Source organism: Gallus gallus, chromosome 2, assembly GCF_016699485.2.
Source record: "Gallus gallus isolate bGalGal1 chromosome 2, bGalGal1.mat.broiler.GRCg7b, whole genome shotgun sequence".
Taxonomy (NCBI): Eukaryota; Metazoa; Chordata; class Aves; order Galliformes; family Phasianidae; genus Gallus; species Gallus gallus.
The window spans coordinates 90,444,971-90,463,855 of NC_052533.1; the positions used below are offsets into that span (position 1 = coordinate 90,444,971).

Below are 18,885 nucleotides of genomic sequence, written 5' to 3' on the forward strand. Positions count from 1 at the left end.
CTGCATTAATCACAAGGTTATTTTAAATAATATACGTTTACTTTCATATCTGTTTTTCCCCATTTGACATGTTAACCCTGTTATGCAGGGTCAGAAGAGGGTCTTGGTACTACCAGATGTTGAAAGTTCTAGTCCTGATTCAGCTGAAGGCACCTCTATGCTTTTAGTTTACTAATCTGAGTGGTCCTGCTGACACACAGGGTAGGTAGTAAGTGGCTTGCCCAGTATCTTGCAGCAAGGGAGCTGGGTATGCACCGCCATGCTCACTTAAGAGCAACAGATGCTGGGTCTGAGGGTGACTGTAGCTGGGGAAAAGTGGCAGAGCTTATTGGGAGGAAAGCAAGGAATGCACTTTGCATGTGAAATGGGGTTGAGAGCCTCCAGGGTAGCCACTTCTTTGCTCTTAACACATCAGTAATTTGTCTCTGCTGTGTACGTAGAGTAACATAATGATTTCTCAGGCATGAGAGTGATGCGTGCAGACCCTGCTTATCAGCTGCCAGGGGGAAGCTGGCAGGTCACAGACTGATTTCCATCTTATTGGAAGGAGGGCAAAAAATGAAACAATTCTCTTATGTTACACGGGCAGAGTACCATGCGATACCCGTCATACAGAGTTGTCATATGCATGATGTACATGTGCTGTGTATGACAGCCACCTGGGAAAAGGTGCCCCAGAGCGTAGTCTGTCTGTTAAGAGCAGACTTAGAATATTTTTGAGCTCTCCCTGCTCCAAATGAGTCTTTGTTTTTATTTGGCATTCAGGTCACTAGCAAACTGTACCTGAATTTCCACTCGGTTGAGTTTGACGCTGTTTGAGCCACTGGCAAGTTGTTGCTTAGCACTTCACCAATTTAAAGACAGATTCTATGATTTTAACTTTTTAATTAAAAGAACTCCAGTGTTATGACTAAGCGAGTAGAGGGAAGTTGTGCAGCAACAAAAGTGGAAGGAAAAATACTTTTTTTTCCCTTCAGTCTAACAGCTTCTCTCCTAAAATGTAGTATTTAATGTGCAAAAGAAGCAGTTCAGTCTGCGTGTATGTACATATGTGTGCATTCAGTGGTCAGTGTTTTTAAGTCTTAATACAGGCACTTACGTTGTCATGGTATGTTTAGTAATTGGAGTGTTGCATTTTGTTGTACTAGACACTAGGGACTATTTCAGTCCTGAAATAAAGAAGGAAGTATGATTTTAAAGATATGACTGCTTCTGACAGGTGGAAAGATGAAGAAAAGAAGTGAAAACAATTTAAATACCACTTGGTGCTCAGCAAACGTGTACTAAAACAGTGGGTCTTTGATATCCCAGTCTAGATCTTGGGGAAAGGGAGAATGTCATAAAGTTGCTTCTTTTTCTTTCTGCCAAATATGGTGTTTGAGTGCAAAGTAATAGAAGGGGGAAAGAACAGTCAGACACCAAACCCAGGATTGTTATGTAGGAATAAAGGAGAAGAATGCTTCTTGTTCTAGCCTGACGTTATCAAGGAGGGAAGCAAGTGAAAGGAGAGAGTGTGTTACATCTTCGAAGGGATGCTGCTTTCAGTGGGAATAATCTCCATTTTGTTTTGTTTCTTTTCTGCCTCCTCCCTCTGTTTTCTTCTCCTTTTTTTTTTTTCCTTTTTTCCCTATGTCAGACTCCTCCAAATTTTCAAAATGCTTTAAGGAGAAAGTGATTCATTCTTACTCAACACATGCTGGTTTTATTACGCTGGCTAATGCAGGAAGGGACTGATTTCAGAGGAAAACTATTGTGTGAGGGCCCGTACAAATACAGCGCGAGGCGTAAGGAGCTCCTAGTCTGAAAAGATAAGATGGACACAAATGGCTGGAAAGCACAGAATACAAAAACAAACAAACAAACAAAAAAAACCAATGAAAACAAAACAGATGTGTGTGGCTCTATTTTTCTTGCATCGGGAAGTACCAGTGGTTTGGTGGGACTTACCTGGGAGAAGATGAGCTCAATGGAAGGGCAAGAGGAGAGATGGTAATGGGGAAGAATGGAAGGATATGTAGGACAGCACTGGGTTTTGAACCCTCCAAGGCAGAGCTAAGATTTCGGGCATCTTGCACAGAAACCAAAGGGCTTACAGCATCCTGGTCTGAGGGGGGTGATGCCAGGAGGCTTTACGTGTTTGTTAAATCAAGAGGTCAGGAACAGTCACACAAACAGGAGGCAGAGCTGCAGGAGCTCCTTGTGTTTGCACTTCCCAGTGCATCCACTGGCTTGATGTTATGAACTCACTAAGTTGTAAGAATTTGCACCTCCTTCCTTGATTTTAATTAAATATATATATATACATACATACATACATATATATATATATATATATATATATATAAAAACAAAAATAGTGGCTGGGTTTGTTTGCATTTGTTTAAAAACTCTTAGGAATCCAATGGATTTAGTGTCTTAGTGTCTCTGTTGGTGAATTGAAAGGGAGGAAGGCTATGTATGAATTGTTACAAATTAATACAAACAGGAAGATGTAGCAGATAGCATTTAGCTCAGACACATTATAAGAAAATCCTGTATGTAAATTGCAATGCCAGAGTAGAAAGATAATGACATTTGTAAGACTGGCAGAGATTTATGAAGCATAGATTTGGATTTTGTTTAGTTCAGATATAAATTCTTACAAATCCAAGAGCTGCGGGGACCTGATCTTGCCCTTCAATTCCATAACAAAAAGTGCCTAATCTCATAGGGGTTTTGATTTAAAATAAATAAATAGAAGGTAAACATCTTCCAGAGTTGCTTTCATTTTCCAGTAGAATGGTGGGACTGTCATTTGGGGAAGAAGAACAGTATGTATATGTAAAGTGGTGTAGCAAGTGAAAACAGAAAAATATGTTGTAACTCCAGAGTAAGAACAAAGAATAAAGAAAGATAGCTCTAGTGAATATATACTGTTGAAGAACTGAGTGCTTGCAATATAGCTGCCAGGATCTAGTGCCAGAACTTCCTTGTTTTGCTTATATGAAAATATGTTTATCCATATAGAAGGGTATACAAGGGAAATCCTCTCCACTATTTATAGATTTTGCTATGTAGCTTAATCAAATAACTCTGCTTCAGGAACTTCTCATGCCAGACTCCCGTTTAGTGCAAATCACCTTCTGTAGATGGCCATCACTCCCAGGTAACTATCCTATCCTAGCGATAGGACAAGAGGTACTGGCTTTAAGTTGCATCAGCTTCAGGTTGGGTATTAGGAAAAGATCCTTTTCAGAAGGAGCGGTGAGGCAGTGGCACAGGCTGCCCAGGGAGGTGGTGGAGGCACTGTCCCTGGGGGTGTTCAGAACTGTGTGGATGTGGCACTGAGGGGCATGGTCAGTGGGCATGGTGCGGGTGGGCTGATGGTTGGACTGCGTGATCTCAGAGGGCTTTTCCAACCTCAGTGATTCTGTAACTGCCACTGAAGACAGTGCTATTGTGATGTCTTACACCAAATGAAGATCTTGTTCTACATGTACAATCCTAAGTGTGCTGAAGTTAGTTAGCGTATTTATTTAGCAGAATAAGTGTACAGCAAATTGGGGAATGTCTCTATGCTGGACAGCTGGTAACTGCTGCCCCAGATTTCCTTGAAATGGAGTAGATTCAAGGCAGAACAGTGTCAGTGGCTTCTGTTAGAACCTTATAAATAACATTTTGCTGGGATTATGCTCTTCACCTAGCAGTTAATTTTGGTATTGCCCAGGATTGTTGGAATACGAAACCACCCCAACTTTACAACTGTAACTAATTGTTTTTATTGTTAATGCTGAGACTTTGAAATATAGCAGAGTGATGATTCAAGTCATCAGGGGAAACTGAGCTCTCTCAGAGACAAAGACCCTGTGCTTGCAGAAGTGAGATCTGCAGGGCATCATTTGGACTTCGTTCAAATTGTTCTTCAAAACAAATTGAGTGGATCAGGACTAAATCAGCTACATAGTTGTGCCGTGTTTAATAATACCATTCAGAAACTTTTCTACCTTGCAGTAATGCGCAGAGTCCCACTCTGATGCATGTGGGAGAGCTGCATGGGGTGTGGTATTGTCTTATGAGCTCAAATTTCTTCGCACAGCACTGGAGGTTTAAGCATTTTTGATCAGTGCAGACCTGTGTGCGTCTGCACAGCAGCACTGCATTGCCTCTCCCCTCCCATTTGGTCCCCAGTACACTCCTCAGGACTGCAGTGAACATCTCTGGTGTGAGTATCTTCCTGTGGTGCTGTCGTCTGCAATAGCTTTTTGTTTTCATTTATCTTCTTAAATGATGGGACAATATGAATGGGAAGAACAATGAAATAGAAATAATGCTGATAATCTCAAGGAAATAGATGACAAGAAGATTGCAGGCAACCGGAATCGCTGAAGTGTGTATCAAGGAGAAGGAGAAGAGAGACTCAGGACTTCCAGATGTGTGGTTAAAAACCTTCATTGGTGCATGTACTTCATAAATGTGAGGTTGTTTTGCCCTTTATTTTAGGCTCCTGGAGGCTGTGCTCTGAGAAGCTCTTACAAAAATGATTGATTGGAACAGGGCAGTAACTGTGGGATAATGCAGTCTGTACCCTTTAATGCTATATATTACCCTGACATCATACTAACTAAGGAACATTTAATGATTGCCCTGTAGGCACATTGGGTAATTTCCACTGTGTTCCTGATTACCAAGCTCCTTGTTACTAGGTCCTGTCTTACTCAGTCTGATGTAGTGTGGGTGGCCGGCACAAGAGCTGAACAGGAGCTCCAGCTGCTCCTGCAGTGGGGCAGGCTGATGGGGAGCAGATAACGCACAGTCAGCTCAAGTCAGAACTAAGGCAGCAAGTGCTGGCTGAGACAGAAATACCTCGGTAAATGCATGACTTCTGCCAGGTATGGTCTTTGTTGTTGCTGGAGAGCGAACTTCAACAACATTTTGAATTTACTAATGCAACTGTTGCACTCTTTTTATTCTGTGCAAAGGGTTCAGTGGGAGTCCCGTGGTGTAAGTACTGCGGAATTTTGTACATCAAAGATACTTCCACTGCATTTTAGTTTTATCTGTTACTTTCTTCTGTCTGGGTTGAAGTACACAGTGACAAGTGACACAATTAGACCACGGTATTTAGAAAGTTTATTGTAGCTGTAGGTATGTGATATGAGCAACGGAGGCACGGCTCAGCTGGGAAGAAAACTTGTACGGAGATACTGAGAGAGAGATAGGTTTCTCCAGCCTTTGTTTTATCTGTCAGGAAGCAAGGAGGTGAGTGTGGTTTCTTAAAGGGATGTGATAGCAAGATAAACTTTGCCCTGAAGCTTGTGTAAGATGCCCAAAGCAAGATTACGTCTTCATACTTCTTCAGTAGCTTTTGAAATTGCTGTCATGCCAGGTTCTTTAAGGACTGTTTGTGTCTGGCTAGTCCTCACGTTTGATATATTTGCCAGTGGATCCAGTTTTTGCAGTTGTCTTTTTAGCTCTTTTTCAGCAAGTTTTTTAAACTTCTGCATATAAGACACCTACTTTGAATTCAGCTTTCAGTAACTCTAACAGCTTCCTCAAACACATCACTTCTTTGTGCCTGCCTTAACCTTGCTGCCTTTTTAAAAGCCACTGTAGCAATTTACTGATGTTTCTGTTACATTAATATATAGCATGTGAAATATCACCCTGGGATATTTATAGGCATAAAATCACATTGAGTAATGCTTTTATTTTCTAGCAGTTTCTGATCAGTGAGCAAGGACCCCATCCCCCCAACTAGTAAAACAAGATTTAAGCAATGCAAATTGTGCAATGCTAGTGGCTTTAATCTGATTTCCAAATATTTCTGTAGCACCGTGGCTGTGTGGAGTGGGGATTCTGCTGATCTGTAAATGGCTGCTAACAGGGGATAAGTGTGGGCGTCTTTGACGTTTGATCTTTTTTGCTGCCCTTAACATTGTGGTTCACAGTTTGATCCATCTTAAACTGAGAGTCAGGTTTTCTTTGTTAAGGGCTAAGTTTGGCAGTGGATGCTCTGGGTGTGCCTCTGTGGATGGGATGGGCCTCAGGTGAAACCTAGTGGGATCCAGAGCTCCTCAGGATATAAAAGCAACATAGAGTTTGGCTTGGTGTATGCATAGCTAACTTGTTTTTCTGGAGCTGCGTTTTGCAAATACGGATTTTACTAGGTCACCTGGTTTCACTTTATTCTCGTATTTATTTACTTATTTCCTACACCAGTAGTCTCATTCAGTCATTCAGCTCTAGCTTGAGTGGGCCTGGCTGTGGCATCAGTCAAACCGCTAAGAGTCAAGAGCAATTTAGCTGCAGTCAAGGGAACCCTTTACAGAGAGAGTGTCAATAACCTTTTTTTCCCATTATTCTCAGTTTGCTCTTGATTGCTTTCAAGATTTATCATCGATAAACATGAATTTTTTGGGAGTCACTAAAAACATACAGTGAATTTTATGGAAACTGGAGAAAAAAACGTTCTATTTTCCATTATATGGTTATTTTCAATGCCCTAGAACTAGTCTTTGAGTCTCTCAGATTCTTTCTGTGCTTGCTCTGTGACTGCTACTGTTCCATGCTTTGTCACCAGTATCTAGGCTTTATTGGAATGGAATTGTAAAAGTGTAGTGAACTTATTTTCATGGAGAATTTTTTTTTCATAGAATCACAGAATGGTTTGGGTTGGAAGGGACCTTTAAGATCACCTAGTTCCAACCCCCTGCTATAGGCAGGGACATCTCCCTCCAGACCAGGTTGCTCACAGCCCTTTCCAGCCTGGCTTTGAATGCATCTGAGCTGGGGGTATCCACAGCCTCACTGGGCAACCTGTTGCAGTATCTCACTACCGTCACAGTGAAGTATTCCCGATACCTAGTCTAAATCTACCCTCTTCCTGTTTAAAACCATTTCTCCTCATCCTGTCACTACACGCCCTTATTAAAGAGCCCCTCCACAGCTTTTCTTGTTCATAGACGGCAGGGGTTTGAACTGGCGAATTGCCGAATGCTTCGGTGCTGATCCAGCAGAAGTGGTAACCGCTGGCTTGGTTTTCAGCTTCTGTGAAGTGAGGTTGGAGTCACCGTTAATTGCTTTGTTGAACCACTTGGCACCTACTGGCTCGAGGTTAAAGGAAAAACAGAGAAACGTTTCTTTTCAGTAATCAATGCCAGTGTAAATTAGATATCCTGAAATCTACTGGAGCATTCAGACTTTAGTCCTAGGAGATAAGACACTGTGAGGAGCAAATCTCAAAATTGCCTTTTGTGAATATTCTGTTAATAGGTTCAGTTAAGGTTTTAGTCATGCTAATAACGAAAATCCAACACTTCATTCAGTTAAAGCACAGATTCTCTACCAAGGAAGCATTAATGTGAGAAGGACACGTACTTTCTTAATAAATGGTTATTGTAACTTGAGTATGGGTGTAGATGCTCCTCTTTGTCAGGGTGGGTATTCTTTACAGGATGTGTTTTCTAGACCCAGTCTTACATTCCTTTAGAACTTTGTTTTCCAGATTGGCCATCTCGAACTTCAAATATCACTTCATTTTCTCTGTTACTTCAAGTAACAGAAGAATAAACAGCCGTTAAAATGATTTTGTTGTCATATCACAGCTGTAATTTTGGTTTTGTTTTGGCAGCCTTAAATTAGGGGTAGTTACTCTAAGTGAAATCTATTTTCTTCTAAAGAGATAGAAAAACACTTTTTTTTTCTTTCTTTTTCTTTTTTCTTTTTTTCAAATTTTAAGATTAATTTGGGTTTAGTCAGTAATACAAGACCCTCCCAAACCTTGTGTTTCTTTGAGATAACAAATTCATCAGGCAGTTGAAGGCATCAGCTACACCTAACGGTACTTCAGAGGTGTGTGTTATCTCAGTATAGCATATGTCTTGTGATGTCTTACTGCTTAAATAGCATTTGAGGCAAGCTGCTGTCAGCAAAAAACTAAATTTTGGGGGGAAAAAAGCACAGCCACAAGGGAAATACATGGATTCTTTTAGAAACACCAACCTCGGGTCTAAACAGCACTTTTGCTCTCCATGAAACATTTTCTGCATGTTTTAATAATAGTGATTGTGAGCAAGTGTCACAATGGTGAAAGACTGAGTGCAACGTGTTGTAAGAATCAGGGTCATAGAGGGATGCAGAGGTTTCATCTCTTCCTATCCCTGCTGTACCCCAAGGTAGTGGAAGGTGCTGCATCTGGACTTTGCCCTTTGAGTGTTTTGGCAGCATCAGTGAACCACAGGAGTGCTCTGTTTTCTGCAATTAAGCATTCATTCAGTAGGTAGTGAAACTTTTTTTACTAGATAATGAAGTAAAGAGGCCTTTCTCTTTCCTTAAAAGAGCATTCGGGAAATACAGCTTACACTGCACATGGTACACATTAATCCTAAACCTCTTCTAATACTTTGCAGAAGTTTCTTGTCCTTACACTTGCTATATCCACACGCACACCAATCTCTCACAAACGTCTTAACCTTAAGTACTTCTGAAGCCTAGAGAAGCCTTAGGAAAAATTGCCAAACACAGAACAGAGAGTAAAATTCTAACAGGAAGAAGTAATTGTTTACTTGAATTGCTCTGGGACAACAAATTGGTGCACATGAGAATCATTTATTTGCTACTGTAGTGCTAAATATGTTTGACAAGGATGCCCCAGCACTGTTGTTTGTGTGGGAAATGTGCAGTGTTGGTTTTCGTTCGCATTAATTTATACACACAGGCATGACATATTAGGTATAATTCAAACATAACCGCTTTATTTTGCAATAAAGTTGTTAGATTTGTGTTTCTGTTGGTTTTTTGATGTTTTTTTTTCTTTTTTTTAGATCTCTGGTGTTGTCAGCATGCGAGTCCCTCATATTAACAGTAGGAAATTAGATGTTACTAATGCATAATGAAAATTATATGTGGTAGTAAAATTTTCCTCTAGACTGACCTTTCTTCATCATTTATACTAGAGCAAGAATTAAAATCTTTTAGGGTATATTTAGTAAGTTTAAATATTTTACTCAACTGTTGTGATAGCCAGTATGCATTTCTTTTGTTGGCAGTTTGAAGGATGAGTAAGGCAGAAGTGCAGTCTCTCTCCTTGCCTCTGTAGCGCTGCCTGTGCATGTTGGCTCCAGCATGCAGCTTTATGGGCACAGTGCTGCTGATGCTGTGGCAGGGGGGGGTGGGACCTGGCTGGGGACATTTTCCTTTATTCAGAGGCCACGACACGATCCAGCTTGCTGTGATGATCGTACAAGAAATCACAGAATTGCAGAAGTTGGAAAGGACTTCAAGACACCATTGAGTCCAACCCCACTGCTAAAGCAGGCTCCCTATAAAAGGTTGCCCAGGTAGGTGTCCAGATGGGTCTTGATTATCTCCACAAAAGGAGAATCCACTGTCTCTCTGGGCAGCCTGTTGTACTTCTCTGTCACCCCTACTGTAAAGAAGTAAGGGTGCTTTGGAAGAAGCAGTAGAAGAGTTTGTCGCAGAGTTTGGTCTGGGTTTAGGCTGGACAATGTAGTATAGCTGAAGAATGCAGGAGACCTTGAGGGAATCACCTGGCTGAGCCTGCCGGAGGGATCGAGGACACAGCTGAGCATTTACTTCCAAAAATCCCCCTTGAACCATTTCAGCTGCTCTTGTCAGCTACTAACCATAGGTGGTTTGCGTAGGAATTGTAGCGAATGTGAGCCTTAAATAGAGCCTTGAAAAACGGGTGAATTAATGGCGTAAGGAAGTAAGCTGGAGGTAAGCGTTTTATGTTTGCGTAAGTGGTGTCACGGCATTAGCTTGCTGATAGAAGAGCCACAAGGACAGCCCAGCCCTGGGCCAGCACGTGCTGGGAAGGCTGGCATGCTGTGAGGAATTAGGCTGTGAAGACACAGTTGGCAGGGAAAAACGAGTGTTGTTTGAAGGGAGGAAATGAGCGAGTGCAGAGCACACGTAGAGAAAGTGGAGTACTGGGGAAGGAGAGGCCGTAGCTGAGCGTAATCCTGTCTGCACGGGGTGGGGGTTTGTCAGCACAGAAGATTTAGCAGAGCAGCTGCCACAGCCCTGCGGGAGCAATCTCAGAGCTCAGGGCAGCGTAAGGAGGCAGAACAGGTGAAAGAAAAGCAAATAGAAGTCTTTCTGAGGTCCTGAGGGAAACTAAAACAGAAAGGAGAAGTGTGTAAATGAGGGAACACATTTTGATACGCTCTGTATCTTAGTGTTCTACACTGTGAGTCATTGGGGTGACTCTTCCTTTGTACCTTTCCATCTGAGTGCTTCAGCGTCGTATGGTCCTCACTAGATTTGGGGAAACACTTCAGCAGAAGACATCTGCAATGTCTGTGGCTGTTTTTTTCTTGGAGTTCGGGAAAGGAGAATAAACTTTTTTAATTGGAAGTGTCATTGAGTGGGAAGATTCAAAATGATAAAGTCATGGACTTCTGAAACATGGCTGTTAAAAGTGGTGTGTCTGAACCTCTTGGCTTAAATGTAGCATGTCATTCCAAAGGCATGAAAGCCAGATACATAACTTGCCCCAGATGTTTAGATTCAGTCGAGGAGTCCCACGTGGGGCTTTCAACAAAACTGCCTTACCCTTAGTAATGGATATTTTACAAGTAACACTGTAAATCCAGGTACCTTTCCTTCCTTATATCTTAACACGAATAAGTTAGCACTGATGGCAAGTGCTGTGTTTGTCAAATCTGCTTCAGAATCATAATGGATCATCAGTTTATTTTCTTGTTTCAGATACTTGAAAGTATTTGCTACATTTCCTTGGTGAAATGGACAGTTTGTGGAGAGCTAAGGTTGAAGGCCGTGCCCATAATCAGTTTTGCTAATTCGGAATATTTTATTTCATTCATTTCTGGGGCATTTGTATAGCAACAGAACTTCCATTAACAACTGCTGTTTGTTCTTTACCCTTAAGCTATCGTCCTTTGTTGCAACATTACAGCATTGACCTTAGAACCAATTACTGTGTACAACGAGCAGAAGACGATGAGGCTCATTCTGTAGCTATTGTTTTACAGTAGTCTCCGTGTACACTGCTCTCTCTTAGTGCATACAGCAGTACGACAGATCTGTTTAAGAACTTCATAACACCACCTGGCCAAAAATAGCAGTGAAAGCAGTTTAATAGAAAATAGGCTGCTTTGCCAGCCTCCTGTTTCACAATCCTGAAAACACAGCTGGGAAGGCTATGGGTTTCTTCCTGCTTTGGGAGGCTTGGGATGTTCTCCATTAGTTTTGAATTCAGTCTCTTCACTGCAAGTGAGTGCATGTGCGAATGTCATACAGATGTTGTATGAAGGCTATTGGTGCTTCACTATACTTTAAGCTGTGGCGCTCTCCTGTTTTGACTTCCCCACCCCTTACACCCAAAATGTTTTTCCTAGGAATAGAAGGGGAAACATTTTCCCACTATTTCCTTACTTGGAGGTCAATTGTATTATGCACTGCGACTGTACTTTGGCAAAAGCCGAGTGGCAAAAACAAGAAAAACTCTTCGAACAAAAGGCAGAAGATTTTAGGATAGCTTTCTGTTCTTTTTTTTTTTTTTTTTTTTTCTCTAGGAATTAGAATTTCTTACGAATTTCAGACAGAAGAAGAAACCCCATTCTAGATAGGAATGGGCTAGATAGGAACTGAAGAAACACGGGTAGTCCCACTTGGGAAATCCCCCAGTAGCTCAGAGTTCACTTGAACAGGAGACCAGAAATGCAGTTAGCAGCAGTTAGGAAAAAACAAGGAAAAGCATCTTAGCTCGTGCATCAAAATGAAATGGTTGTTCTCTGCTCTGTTCTCTGGAGTTATGTGTGTGATCACAGCGCTTCTGTGTCTGCACTCCAGAAACCAACAAGAGAGAAATCACTTCATTATGCCGCTGAAACTAACGCTGTGCTCTGGCTCCGTGATGCCAGGTATGCCTTCAGATTTGATCAACGTGTTTACTTTTATTTTCCTCTGTTTAGTTCCGTGCATGCCTTTGTGACCATTTAATCTTCGTGCTTTCAGAATCACCAGTGTAATTTTCCCTCCTTTATTTTTAAGCATCCTCCTCCAATACAACACAACACAACAAACCAAGTCATTCTTTTTTTTTCGGTCCACCTGAATCGTTAAAGAATCAGATTGTCAAAATCAATTCTAAGCTAACATGGCTTGTAACTTTGGTGTTTGTGAAAGAAGATGAATTGAGCAGATCCGAGATGCATTTATTTAAAAAAAAAATGCTTGTGGAGCTTCCTGACAGCTTTGGGGGTGGGGAGGGGGAGCTGTTCCTGGAGAAAATGAAGATTGAATTGCATTACTCCGCATGCTATTTAAAAGCAAAATGTACCAACCCCTCATTGTCCATTAGCTCCGTCAGTTAAAAATACTATTTTTCTTTTTCCTTGATTCTTTTAAGGAAACAGCTTACATTTTCAAGGAATTGTCTTTATTTATTTTTTTTTTTTCTGTCAGAAAGAAGCTGAGTGACAATGCCGCAAAATTGTTTTTAAGTGGAATACTTGGCACAGCCCCCAGGAGAAAAGTAAAGACAAAGAACTTTAAACAGTGATCAAAATAGAGACGTAAGGAGTAGATAATGGTATATCTGAGAACCACGAAAGTGTTTATGACAAAAATCTTCCAGCAGGATTTCCCACTGTGTGTTACTATTTTCAAACATACAGCTGTGTCTAATTATCTAAAGCTGATGTACCGTGCAATTAACTAATATTGTGTGCCTGAAGAGCTGGGTAACAGCGCATCTGACCATGCATGTGGACAAATAACCCTGTGTGGCTGCACTGTGTACAGATGAATGTGTGAAGAGCAGACTCGGATGTTCATAAACCTTTGCCCACCAAGCTTGTGCTCTGTTATCATCCGCTGTGCTCAGTGTGGACAAAGACGTGTGGAATTCTAGAGAGAAAGCAGCAGAGAGAAAGCTGTTAAATCGAGAATATAATGTATAAAGTTCAGCAGGATCTTAGTGAAAGCATTTCTAAATTCAGTTTCAAGCCATAAGTAAAACAATCCAGCAAATGGTTACAGCAAAATTAGAGGCATGGTGACTTAGTAAAATTTCTCAACAGCTGATATCATGACCCTGTATTCTTTGTTATTTATGGAAACGTGTTACTTGCCAGATTGTGAAAATGGCTGCCTGCTTGTATATATATTAATTTTGAATTGCTTATAAGTCAGCAGCTGCATTTTTGCTATCGGTTTAATAAGGACATAAAAGATGGAAAAGACAGCATCTCTTTATTAATACTTAGATATGGAATTATTTAAATGCTTTAAACATTCAAATCATTTGTGTGAAACAAAAAGGCTGGAAAAGCTTTCCCAAATAAATGACTGTCATCAAAGCTGCTTTCCATATAAGGCTCATATTTCAGTTCTAATCTTAACTAAAGAGAACAGAAGCGTACAATCTTTATGTATTAATAAATGACTGCCTTCTGATTGTGCAGTAATTTTACCAGGCTTTCTTTAAAGTGCAATTAGTTTTTTTTCCTTACATGATGAAGTTCATTTGGGCTTTAGATCTAATGTTTTGCTCAGATGTAATCTTCGTAATTGATTTACTAAATGTTTCTGTTTGTATTTGCCTATCCACATCAAATATTGTACTGGTCTTTTGACCTTATATCTAGCTGAGGAATTATGTGGAAGCCACACAGTTATGTTAGTGATAAATTATTTGTGTGCAATCAAATCTCTTTCCGTCTTCCCAATTGCCACTCTTCCACCATAGGAAGCACTCGGCCAATTCAGCTGTACATTTTTTAGTGAAAACTGCTTGGTCTCTTCAGCTGTTGGCTCATCAAAATGAATGGTGTTTCAACCCCTTGTCACCCACTTTCCTTGCTGTTTGTATCCGTAAGCCTCAGGAGTGGAGTAAGTGAGGATTTGTCCCACTGAAAGTAACCGCTGACTGTACACGTGGAAGGTGTTGATAACCTCTGAGGAAGATGGAAGCAGGACTGGGTTTTGCTGTTTACATGAAGCAAAAGAGAGGGGGTGCTGCTCTTCTGTTAAAGCGGGATGTTACTTAGTTTGTGGTCAAAAAAATCACACTGCGTTGTTGATGGAAACGATGAGTGGGTGGTGATTGTAAGAAGTCAGGTATGAAACCAGCATTATAGATTTTGGAAGTCCAGAAGACCAAACTATGCAGCCTCCAAAACACAGTCAAAATATCTCCTGATAGGAAAAAGTGAAGGTCTGAGCACAGCCTTCTTCAGGCCTGGCTTCCTAACAGGCTGAATTGGAGAGAAGATGGCTTTTGGTGTGGAAAACCTGAGTTCTTCTAAAGGGCTGTAGCATTTTTTTCTGCTTCTCTTAGACATTAATCTAAGAATTTTGCTGCCTACGCGATGTTTAATACTAATTTGCTAAAGCCCAAACAGGTTTTTTGACAATCCTTACGCTTCCAATGTAGTCTACCCTTCCATATATGCAAAGAGAAAGCCTTAAGGCTTGTGTCTGGACAGGACCTTGTGTTTCAGCAAAGGGAATTAAAAGCAGGCTCTGATGTCCCTGAATTTGCAAAGGAATCTTTCTACTACCTGCCTTTCATATTTAATGGGAAAAAATGCATTTCTGCTGTGTTCAGGGAGGTATGAAGATAAGGAAGTTGTTTCAGATGTTGTTTGTCAAAGGATGAACTACACTGTGGCTTGTTCGAACATTGCTGATCAGCTCCTGCTGTAAGAAGTAAACAGAGCTGCTGTTCTTAGACAATCCCATTCATCGTTTCAGGCTGTCATTGTAGCACAGGATTATTTTAACATTATAAAGTATACAAAGAAGGCTCAGTGAGCTTGACCTTCTTAAATCTGGGATGAAATTATGATCTGTTTTGCACCCTGTAGCATGTACTTAAAATTCAAGATGGCAGTTCTTGAGTTCAGTCATAGTGAGCTGTAGATTGTCCTGTCTTGCAAACTAATGGTTGCATTGGTGGTTAACAGATTCATGTTCGGTGTATTTACCTTACTCTTCATTTCAAAGGTGTGCTGCTGTATGCCTGTGTTGGAATTAACGCCATCAGTGGAGTAAGGTACTTGGATAACAGCTGTGATTAATAAAGCATAGGTCATTTTTACACATTTAAGTACCTCAGGGTCCAGTGTAGTTGAGAACTATAGCTCTTCATATTTTAAAAGTATCATCAAAGCATTGCCCTTGTAATGGTGATCGTAGAATATCCCAATTTGGAAGGGACCCACAAGGATCGTTGAGTCCAACTCCTGGCTCTGCACAGCACCACCCAAAATTCAAACCCTATGTCTGAGAGCAGTGTCCAAACGCTCCTTGCTCCTTGAACTCTGGCAGATCAGTGCTCTGCCCGCTGCCCTGGGCAGCCTGTTCCATGCCCACCGCCCTCTGGTGCAGAAACTTTTCCTAACTCTCAACCCGAGCCTCTCCCAACACAGCTCCATGCCGTGTCAGGGGAGGTTCAGATTGGATATTAAGCTCTTTATTCTTTTACGGTGGATCAAAGTCCCTTTTTCAGAAAGACACATACTGGTTGCTCAGTGCAAAAACATGCAAGGGTATATGAGGCGAATGCACTTTTCAGACTTTAACACAGGCAACCAAGCTTTTAAGAGATCTGGGTCTGAAGACCCAGTTCAGGTTTTGCTGCTGTATTTTTTCATTTAAAGTAAACTGGGCAAAATAGGTAGACATGAAATGCTGCTTCGCCGTGTCACAAAGAGCAGTGCCTCACTCAGCTCTCTGAAAAATTCAGCTTTTGTTTTCAGATAATCTTCATTACCTCATCACTGCTTGCACTGTTGAAAATGGTTCCCTATAGTACCCCTCCATCCTTCATCTGAAGTGCTCTTTGCTGTTGGTGAACGGCAGGTTTAGAGTTTTGAATAATAGGCTGGGACTCAAATGGATAACCTCCATCAATTATTCATGGTTGATCTCAGAGTAGCCAATGCACAGCTCTGACAACATTCGGACCTTTTTACTGTCGTATGAACTATAAACGATACAGTGATTGACAGGCTACAGGTGACCCTTGGTCATTTTATTAATTCCTTTTGCTGAGTTTTATAACCTAGTTTTCATTGCTTATGCCATGGAACCACTGGGTTTTTAAAGACTCCAGCTGTTATTTTATCAGTGACTGCAGCAAGGTCATGACAGCCTTCTTGTTTTACGTATTTAGAGTAATATTAGATGAATGAAGTAAAACAGGGAATTCTGTACTGCGGCTAATGGTGAGTTAGCTTTGGGGAGCTGTCTTCAACAAAAGCAGAGCAAAGAAGGGGCGCCTTCCTTTTGCTCCTGGCTTGTTTCTGTTTGTGTGTTAGATAAATGCAAAGAATGCACTGAAACAATTGGAGGGTTGGGGTGCTTTGCTTCCCACCTGTATGCTTTTAAAGAGCATTTAAATCTCTATACTTAGCATCCTGTTGGAGAAGTGCTTTCTGAAGTCCAGAATAAGAAAATGCTCAATTTTGCATTTGTTTTGCTTATGGTGCTTATAAGCAAGTAACTCGGGTGTTTGCTAGTTTGTTTGAGAGAGACTTATTTCTGCATTTGATTATGCTGTTTACCAGGAGTTCATGCAAAGGGCATGTTTAGAAGATGAGTAAAATTCAGACAGACTTGGGAGAAATCAACACTGGAGCCTGTACTGGGAGACAGAAGTGGGTGGGGTAAGTTGCCAACCCATGGAAACAGCCCAAAGTAGCCCACAGCAAGATAAGCAGGAAACAACTCTCACAGGAGGCTTAGTGGCAGCCTTCACGGCAGGCTTTACCAGCAGCATCATCTCTGTTAGGTTTTATAGGGATGTCACCCCATGGCCGGTGTAGATCTAGTGTAAAGGACCCCTTAGTACAGAGGCAGCTCTCAGTCAAGTGGCATTTTAACTTGGTCTTATGCAAAAGAAGGAGGTTTTGGCTGTAACATCACAAGTGACAGACTTGACAGGATAGCTGTATCCCTACCAACAGTCCTGTGGGTGTCTGATTTTTGGCTCCTGGCACAGACGTGGCCTTGGGACTCTTGGCTTGAGGTCCCGCACATTAAAGCAATGGCTGGTCTCCCCAGCCAGCCCAAGAGGCAGGGCTTCTCTGTGAGGGATGGATGACGGGGATGGTGATGGCTCGTTTGGTAGTAACAGCTATGCTGCTTCTCTGTCGTGGGCGAGGGTGCTGTTGTGCTTGGCGTTTGAACAAGCAGGGAACAAAAAGCATTTGGAAACCCTGCCTCATGAACTTACAGGGTTGCTTTAGTCATAGGCATTAAACCAGGAAATCTCTTCCCTCAGCTTCTGCTTTCATTCCAAGGAAAAATATGCAGCAGGGCTTTGCCGTGCGCACTGCAGACGTGCAGGAAGCTAAGCCCACCGTGCTGCCAAGCAGTTCAGCTGGCACACCCGAGTCCTGCTCCGGCTGCCTTCCCTGCCCAGGGAGCTCCATAGCACAGTGAGCCTCAGTCCTCGTGCTCTGCACTGCTGCAGTCGTGATGAATCTTCAGGGTAAATTCAAGCCCGGCTGTTCTCCACTCACTGCTCCACCTTAACAGAGCCTTCCTGGCTAACATACTTTGTTGATCAGTGTGATTCCAGCTCTGCAGTGATATGTAGACTGACCAGATGGAGCTTTGTACCTCTTGTGATTGTAAAATTAACCAGAATCATTGATAGTTAGGAGAGTGATGACGGAGGCCCAGGCGCTGTCAGAACAATGTGCTTCAAATGTGATTAAATCTGTTAGTAAAATATTTCATGTTTGTGCATGCTCGGTACACAATGCAGAAACACTGAGAAGTGCCTGTGTCTGGCTCTCAGCTGTGAAGGTGGATAATGTACAAAGGCTAATTGCTACTGTGTTTGACTCAGCAAAGAAGGGCAGGTCTTGCCCCATTCAAAGTCGAATCCAAGAAATTTTAGTCACCGGTCCAGGTGTCTATATTTTGTTCGTTTGCATGCTTTGTTAGTTATTTATTTGATTTTATGTTCAGTAAGTCAAAATAGGATTTTCTAGCCTAATGAATAAAGCAGGTTTTTTTTTTAATAGGAACCTGGTGTGAGAACTCGCACTGAATTGATGAGAAATGTAAAGAAACAACTGGAAATAACAGTGGAGAAGGCAGTGCCATCTCTATTCTGTTCCAGCCACAAACCCACGGATGTACTGTGGAACCCTGTTCATTTACATCAGTGACTAAAGGGCCTATTTAAATGAATGAACTTCATGAATTAATAAGCACAGGGAAAAAGAAAAACTGCATTACAAAAGGTACTTTGTTCTTAGATGTTGAGACTAAGAGTCTGGTTTGATATTTCATAACACAGTGCTGACTGCTGTTTGGTGTATTTCATAATACGCCCCTAGTAACATGAAATGGCATTACAGAGTCCTGCTATTAAATGCTTATTCAGAAGTGTTGCGCTACAAGCAGTTTTTTGCTCGTATGTGAATTATTAGGTGTTTGAATTTAGCAAAATGTGGATTAGCAAAAGTTTTTGCTTTGCTGGTACAGCAGGCACTGAAACCATTTGGTCGTCAGCTCCAGTCATTCTGTGTCTGACCTTATCAAAATAATGCCTGCAAGTGCCTCTGTAATTAAACATCTGCCAGGATTTTCAAAATGCCCTGCGGGTTTTCTTCTGGGGAGGGAGGGGGGGAGAGCACCCCAGCTCTTAGGGGTAGAAGTGGTGCGTGTAACAACAAAAGGCATTTTAGCTATTTTTTTGCAGGAGGGCAAACTTACGGGATCAGCAGCTTTACTCCTCCATTTTGGCTGATGTAAATAAGCAGTACGTCTACTGAGACATCCGGCACGAAACTGGTGTGAGAACAGAACTTTGGGCCTCCTGTGGCAGCTTGAGCAGATGGGTGCTTCTTACTATTTCTTAAAAACTGAAATGACAGGGAGATTAGGCTTTAAGAATCA

At 41.6% G+C, this 18,885-nt stretch overlaps 1 protein-coding gene across 2 annotated transcripts in view; it reads left to right on the forward strand.

The window, feature by feature from the left end:
• The window catches only part of ZNF516 (zinc finger protein 516), a 128,382-nt gene that overhangs the window by 47,415 nt on the left and 62,082 nt on the right, over positions 1 to 18,885 (forward strand). The window lies entirely within an intron of this gene.